Here is an 8,055-nt window from a genome sequence, read left to right as displayed (position 1 = left end):
GGAGGAGACTCAATTTACACCCCCTCTCTCTTTCTCCTTTTTTCCTTCACGCGATTCGCTCGTCGCCTTAAATCGTCGCCATCCTCCTCCTTCCTCCCGAATATCCGATTCCGCCCGCGTTTTTCACCCAACCCCTTAGACACAAACGCACGCACGTTCACTATAGGTCACCTGGCGCGATATTTTCGAGGATTTCTCGCGGGCCACGCGAGTTTAAATCGCGTTTAAGATGCGGAGAACGAAAGCCCCTTTTCTTCGGATGCCGTAACGGACGCTGAACTCTTCCCTTCTTCTTGGGGATCTGTTTGTTGGAGGCTGAGAAAGAGAGAGAGAGAAAGAGAGCCGAGATATCGATCGAGTTCGGTCGGCTAATAGATTCTCGATTGCGAGGCAGCCATTGCGAGACCGTTATTGTGCTCCCGCTGGAATTCTAGAAACGTCGCCAATTATCCTATTGTCGATCGGCGGAAGAATGGAAATTGCTAATACACCCGGCCGATGCCTAATTAATTCCTTCCTCCTCTTCCGCGATACGAATTACCATTCGTAGAGATGTCGAAAATCTCCCTTTCTTTCTTTCTTTCTTCTTTATTAATATTCTTCCATTTCTCCCTCTCCCTTCTTTTCCTTCGTTTCTTCGAAAGCTGTTTGCTTCGCGGTTGGAAAACCGAGCTTGTTTCGCCCTTTCGTTCCCTCCCTTTTCGTTTACAAATTCGGCTGACTCGGAATAATCTCTCTCTCTCCTCCACCTTTCCCAGCGAACACCTTCTCCCAGGACTCGAGAGCTCCCCCTTCCTTCGCGCTTCCACGGTGACACAGTTTCGCGAGGTAACTTTAATGCTTTAATACGCGCGCTTGACGAAGCGAGAACGATCTCGAGGGGAAGCGATTCGAAAACGGTTGTTAATCGCGAAAAATTTAGCGAGTTAACGCGATTGAGCTTTCCTCGCGCCACGCTTCCCTCTCTCCCCGCGCGATAAAAAGGTGTAAACGCGGCTCGCGGTCGAGCGGGGAGAACTGGATTCTCCAGCGAGCGGGGGTAACCCAGTTTCTGCGGCGCGTTTAATTTAAACTCGGGAGGAGGATCGGCGGCGAGGCGAGGTTGTGCGTGTGCATCGCGGATCCGTGCCTTCCCCCCCTTTATTTTTTAATCCCCACGCGGTGAATCTCGAGTGAAAGTTGTTCCGTTCAATCTCTCTCTCTGCCGCGTTTCGCGAACGAGCAATTGCACGAGTTGCGAGATGTCGAGAGACGGGCCAAAGTGGGCGTGTAATTAAAAACGAGATCCTCCGCGTTCGGGGAAAACTCGTCGTCGTGGAAATTATCGCTTCGCGAGGGAGAGAAGTGGAGAGAAATTTGGAAGGATTTTTCGAGGGGTTGATGAAGGCAGGCGCATCGACGACCTCGAGTACTAGGAGGAACGATAAAGTAGGGAAGCCGGAGCGATGCGTGCACTCGGATATACGGATTCGGAGCAACACGTATCGGGTTGGAAAGTAGCGTGAGGGCCTGAATGAGCAGGGAAGAACGTACGTACGGTGGTGGATAGATAGTGGGATAGTAGTAGAGAAACAAAAACATCGCGAGGTTATCGCGCCGGCTCCGCCCGCCCTCCAACCTGATCGATATATATACATATATATATATATATATTCTCCCCCTCGTTCTCGGAAAATATCGACCGAGCCTCCCGTTACTTTGAATCCATCGGATGCTGTTCGAATATTTTTCTCCCCTCCACCCTTTTCCCGAAATTTTCCTTGTCGTATCACGGAGGCGTTTCGAAAGGGAATTTTTTGCGCGTCGTTCGATTCGTGCGTTTTAACGTGGGACGTGTGAAAATAGAACAGGAGATAGAAGCTATATGTACATATATATATTTGTATATGTATTTCTGGTGTACTTTTGCAGGAGGAAAATTTTCGAGGGGAAATACTTGGCTCATTTGCGTCGAATCGAATCGTGGCCGAGGTACAGGTTAGGTCGCGCCACTCTTCGCAGCATCCTCGCCCGCGGCGTATCCGCAACACCCTGCCGTACCGTTCGAGAAACATCCACACCGCGAAAAGGTAAATCGGTCTCTCGGATTCGTGGAAAAACCGATATCTTATTAAACGCGTCTGATTTAATCTTCTACCCAGTTCTTCTCCTTCTTAATCGAACTTCTCCACTCGTTTACCTTCTCCTCCTTTACCTTGTCGTGGATTTGTCGAAAACGCGAGCGAACAACGGAAGAATCGTTTAAGAATCGAGCAGAAACGAAGAGGAGAGACGAAAATCGTCCGCTGTTGGCGGTACACGTCGACCTCTCCTCGTAGAAAGGTTAGGAGAAAGGCAAAAGTTGGAAGAAGGCTCACCTCACCAGTTTAAGGTGGAACGCACGAAGAAGAAGAAGAAGATTTACAGCGGTCTTGGTGGTCGAAGAGAGCGAAGAAGCCATGGAAAGGGCAGAAGAAAATCGACCGCAAAGTGGCGAAGCTTCCTCGTTTCTCTCCTCTCGTCGAGAGGATGCGCAATTGCGACCTCGTTGAGAAGCAGGAAGAAGCAGAGAAGCGGTAAAATGGAAGGAAAATCGAAAGCTCGGGACGGTTCTCTTCGAGCGATTCGGCGTGGAAGAGGTTAGGAGGTCTAAGGTGGAGCAGAGGAAGGCTTACGGTGGCGATCCTGTTGGAGGCGGCCTGGAACGGCGTGGCACGCGGCGTCACAACAATCGGAAGCGGCGGCGGATCGATTCGGGCGGCCGGTCGTGGACCTCGAAAAAGCGTCACGGCGAGCTGCTGCCGCGGCATCCGACACGAAACACGGCCAGACTGCATGGCGACCACCTGTGAGCTTCGTGCCGGCGCCGGCGTCGCGACGCCCACGTAACGTCCATCGACCCACCGCGCCACCGACCAGATTCCGCTCCGCGCCCAACCAACCGATCGCCGCCGATCCGCGCACTCTCCTCGATCCGACGACCCCCTTTCGAACCAATCCTCGCTCGAGAGCGAACTTTTCCCTCGAGAGACGAAACGTCGTTTCAACCGGTCGCTTAATTTCTCTTCCAACTTTTTTCTTTTTCCTTTCGATTTCAATTCACGGGCCTCGAATGCGCAGGAAAAGCGAAAGATTGTCGCTTCGCTTCCGAGGAATGCGAACAAGCGTGCGTTGAATCGTTGGAAACATCTATTGTTCCGCGACACGAAAACATCGGACGACGTCCATTCGGATTCATCGATTCATTGATCTATATCCGATTGGATCCAACCCTCGCTTTTCCTCGCATCTTATGGAAGTGGTTGCTTCTCTGTGGCATTAACCATCGTCGTAAAATTTCAGAGAGCCGACCGAGATATCGTAACATCTCGCTCGCGAGATAATAATCGTAGTAATTACGATGATTACAACCGCCATTGTTCTTCCTGTCCGATATTATCCGCTTTCCGCGCTTCTCTCCGCTTTTTTGCCGGGCGCAGCAGTTGAAAAAACGAAAGAAAGAAAGAAAGAAAGAAAGAGAGAGAGAGAGAGAGAAAGAAAGGTGACGAGGAGAGGGAAGAGAAAAAGTGGGTCGTCGTCGTCGTCGACGGGACGAACGGTGGGTAAAAATTGGAAGCGACGCTCTCTCGTGTTCCTCTGCCAGCGTGCCCGGTCGTTCGCTCGATATTCCAAACGAGGAACGAATGTTCGGACGGGAACCTTAGCGGAGAACCAACGAGGCCTGTGAAATGGGATACGACATTCGATCATATCTCGCGTAGAAAAAATTCTATTACCACGGATCTGTTACGAGTCGGTTTACCCGACCGGGTGTTCAACAGCTCGAGCTTTCATAAAACCGCGGAAACGCGGGGAAATAATAAAGCGGAGATGTTAGAATTTTTAATAAAAAATGGCGTTGCGTCGTCAGATAAAGGAAAGAAAATTGCTTTGAAACTTCACGCCCGATTAAAGAAACGCATTAAAGATCTTCCGCAAAATTATACGTATGACGAATATGCAAGGTGTTAATATATTGGACATGTATGGGACATCATTGGAGGATCGATTCTAATGGTTAAAGTAAACGGAAAAATGTTTATCGAGTTTATCGAGTTCGCGTTAGATGAAACGATCTCGCTTCTCTCTCCTCCTCGCTTCGTCTTGAAACGAACTCGATAAAATCTTCGTCGCTTGTTTTTGTACGCCAATTTTCTCATTTATTTCGCCGTCTAGAATCGTCCCTTCAAACATATCCCAAATATGTCCTGTACACGTTTAGTTTGACGAAATCGTGATATCTCTTTATCGGTTTCTTACCTCCATAATGAATTTTTTATCTTTGCCTTGCACGAGAGACCGATGAGACCTTGATTTATCGACACTGAGAAAAACTTGTATATTTATTTCCTCGACGACGAGGGTGCACGGGATCGAACTTTTTCGTATCACCGACTGTGTAAAAAAAAAAAAAAAAGGAAAAAACCGCACCGATGATAAAGATCTCGTGACAGAGTCGAGATATCACCTGGCTGTCACGGTTCGACGAAAAAAACTGTCTGTCTGGTTTCACCGTCACGTCGACGCGAACCCTCTCGAAACGCGAAAATCTCGATAATTGCGAACCGCGTGGCGAGGGACTGGCGTCGCGATTGCCGGCTCGCACACGAATAATCGTGGTTTTATGATGGGCGCCCGATACTTCGCTCCTTTCTCTTCGCGAATCGCTTCCCCTCGACTCCTCTCTCTCTCTCGTTCCACTCTCTCGTCTCGCTTCACGGTTTCCGCGCGTTTCACGCGAAATTTCGCACAGCACGCGCTTGCGAGGCGAACGATTACGATTTATGATTACGATTCGACGATCGTAATCACGGTTTGCTCGCGTTTACCAATTTTATTACAGGCAGAAAGAAGATTCTTCGCGAGACGTGTTCTATTTCTTTATTCTCATTTCGATATTCGGATCACAGAGAGATTTCCAGTCTGGCAATTCGTTGTTCAGAGGTTCCCAGGGGGCGACCCGGAAATTTTACTTTAATCTCGAAGCGAAACGTTTTCCTTGCGTGGAAAAGAAAAGACTCTCTTTGGTGCGCGCCTTTTCCTCTCGAAAGAAGGAAGAACTTTTCGTTAAGATTCGGAATAAATTCTAACTCCTCCTAATTATTTTCTCGAAGCAGCTAAATCCACTAAAGAAAGAATCTAGCGAGGATGTTCGAGGAATAATTAATTCTCGATTAAAGAAATCCGATTTTCGATATCTCGATTCGAGAATTTACGTCCCCAGTTCCCGCACGAGGATAGTTCACCACCAGTTCGAAAGTCCCTTTCCATTTTCAACTTCCCCTCGTCCAACTTCTCCACCGACCTCCAGCTCTATGGTTCAATGCCACGGTAAACCCGGACACCCGGTATACACGCGCGCGCGCACCATTTTTCGTCTACGCGTTCCCACGAGACCGTGATTTTTATAATTGACTCGATTTTTGGCCGCGTTCAAACTCGCGTCGAATATATATATATAAAATATTTGCCATCCACTTTTCGTCGCTCGAAGCGCAGAGGGAAAGCGTAAGGGGATCGAAACGAAGACGAAGTTTGCTCGTGAGAGGCGGTTAATTAACGCCGATCCGCCTGTCATATTCGCTTATCGATTAGCGGCACGTTATTCCGCAATTGGACAGTACTGTTGCGCAAGTAAATAGCGTCGACTTCCGACGCTATTATCCCGGCTGTTACGTTACCTGATGCGTTCGTTACACGCGACTAGCTTGGAAATCGATAAAGCTCGCGTGGAAAATTGTTTTGCCGCGAAAAGTCGTTGACCGCGAAACCCGTCGTCGAAAATTCGTCCCGTTTTCGCGCCAAAATCGATATGGCCAAACCATAAATTCTCCAATTGGCCATAATCTCGCCCGCCGCCAATCCCCGTTACACCTCCCCCGTTTCTTGAAATTTCTCCATTCGATTCGAAAGTCGAAGAACGAACGTTATTCTTCGGATTCGAAAAATAACGGAACGAAGAACTAGACCCGGGAGCGCGGGAAAAATTTCAACAGGCCGATTCCCTTCGATCGAAGAACGTTCGAATCGGCCCTCGTTGTATTGCTTCCCCAATTTACACGAATTTCGACGGAAATTCGAATCGAACAATCCTCCCGTCGAACAGAAACTGGGGTATTCGAAGTACGCGTACGGTCGACACGCGCGCGCGAGCCACGTATGTGTAAACAAGAGAGAGAGAAAGCAGCGGTCGCATAAAAGTCACTTACGCAAAGCGTACTACTCACCCGTCCATTAAGCGACGACGATGCGCCCCTGGAACGCCATGAATCGCGGATGCTTCCTCCAATCCTGCAATCCTCCCTTTCGATTTCGAGCGAAACCACGGTGCACTTATTATCGTCCAGCCGGCACGCCGCCGACACGTTTCCCACAACTACTCCCTTATTTTCCTCGTTCGAGCAACGTGCTTCCTCTCCGGCGTTCGTCGAATGTAAACAAGGTGTTCGGAGCTTGCGCCGTGGCCGGAAGCTTCGCCGCGAACCACACAGCCTTTCTGCCCGAGCACACGCCACTTCTATTCCCAACGCGAATACGCCATCTCCCTTTCTCTCTTTCCGTTTCCCTACCTTTTTCATCCGCCTCACCCTCGTCCAGATGCCGTCCACCTCACGCTCGGCCTTGTGCACGCGCACGCCTCCCTCCCCGCGCTCGTCTTTTTCCTTCGTCAAAAGGAAAAACGCTCCCTTCGCAGCAACGCGCCCCGCTGTGTTACGGTTCGAGAAGTTGGGCCGCTTTTACGCTACGTCCCCGCGCGATCCATGCCGCTGTAATGGCGACGCAACGCTTATGGGGGTCGCCGCGCGCGAAGCCACCCCCATGCACGATGGGGAAGCACGATCAATACCTTAACCCCCCGCGATACGCTTTTCCACTCCGTGACGCTTGCCTGTCCCTCGACGATCTACTCTCTCCCTCTCTCTTCTTCTCTCCGCCTTTCGGCCTCTATATTCGGCTCCGTGTGTCGAGTCGAATCGGTCGTCGACGAGCATTCGCCTTCGTTCTCTGCAGGAGGAGTACGATACCGATGCCTCTTTATCTTCTTCTGCTTCTTCGATGTAATCGCACAACTGGAGGCTGGCCTCGAGTGGCCTCGGCTTAATCGAAGCACTTTGAAGACGGCCTATTCGTTTCTCATTGCGATACGCTGGGATTATTCCAACTTTGTTCACTACTCGGAGGTTCTGTTCGTCGAATGAGATTTTTAAAGGAATTTTTTCCCCGCGAAAACGATTTTTGACGTTTGTTACGAATAACGCCGAAATTATTCTATGTTTTTTCCTTCTTTTTCTTTGCCGTTCGATTTTTACACCGGCGTGTGTACGAATCTGTGAAATCTGGAAGGAAGCATCGTACGGTTTCAAAGCGGCACGATCGTGAATAAATAACGTTTCGCCTATAGGATTCCCTTAACGATTCTAGTTTATTTCCAAGAATAATCTTCCGCGGTTATTGATTTTTTCCATTACGATTTAAGCGTAACGATGGATACGAGGGCACATTACGGAGAGTTTGACGGCTAAAGTACACCCTCGTCGGGGAGGGAGCTCCGACAACGCCCACGAGGGTTGAATTTTAGCCCTTAATTACCAGGGACCCCGAGCGATCAGCCACCAGAACGTTTGGATCGTCGTCGAGAGTTTCCACTATCACGCTCCGCCAGATATTTCGCACCCCCTCTTTCCTCTCTTCCCCCCAAAAGAGAAGAAATCATTCTTCTTTCTCTTTACGCGTTCTTTTTTCTTTGTTTTTGAAAAGAAACAAACTCGTGTCTCTCTTCGAAACGAATTATCATCATCATCATCATCATCATTATTCCTCGTTATCCGTTACAACTGTGGAGCATGTGGAATTCACGATAGAAATTGATGGAACAATGGCAAGCGCCGTATAAGATAGCGAAAGCCCCGAGTTTTTGAAACGCGCTTTATTGTATCGAGAAGAGGAGGGAAAGAGAGCGTTAGGCGTATATATACACGCCCACGCCCGATTCACCTGCTGGTGAACGTTATTACGAGGCGTGTAAAGGGTCGTTTC

At 49.3% G+C, this 8,055-nt stretch overlaps 1 protein-coding gene across 2 annotated transcripts in view; it reads left to right on the top strand.

The window, feature by feature from the left end:
• The window catches only part of LOC108002751 (mitochondrial amidoxime-reducing component 1), a 61,077-nt gene that overhangs the window by 25,544 nt on the left and 27,478 nt on the right, over positions 1 to 8,055 (top strand). The gene's annotated exons all lie outside the window — the stretch shown is intronic.

This window comes from Apis cerana, linkage group LG2 (assembly GCF_029169275.1).
Source record: "Apis cerana isolate GH-2021 linkage group LG2, AcerK_1.0, whole genome shotgun sequence".
Lineage (NCBI taxonomy): Eukaryota > Metazoa > Arthropoda > Insecta > Hymenoptera > Apidae > Apis > Apis cerana.
This window is presented reverse-complemented; position numbering and strand designations above follow the sequence as displayed.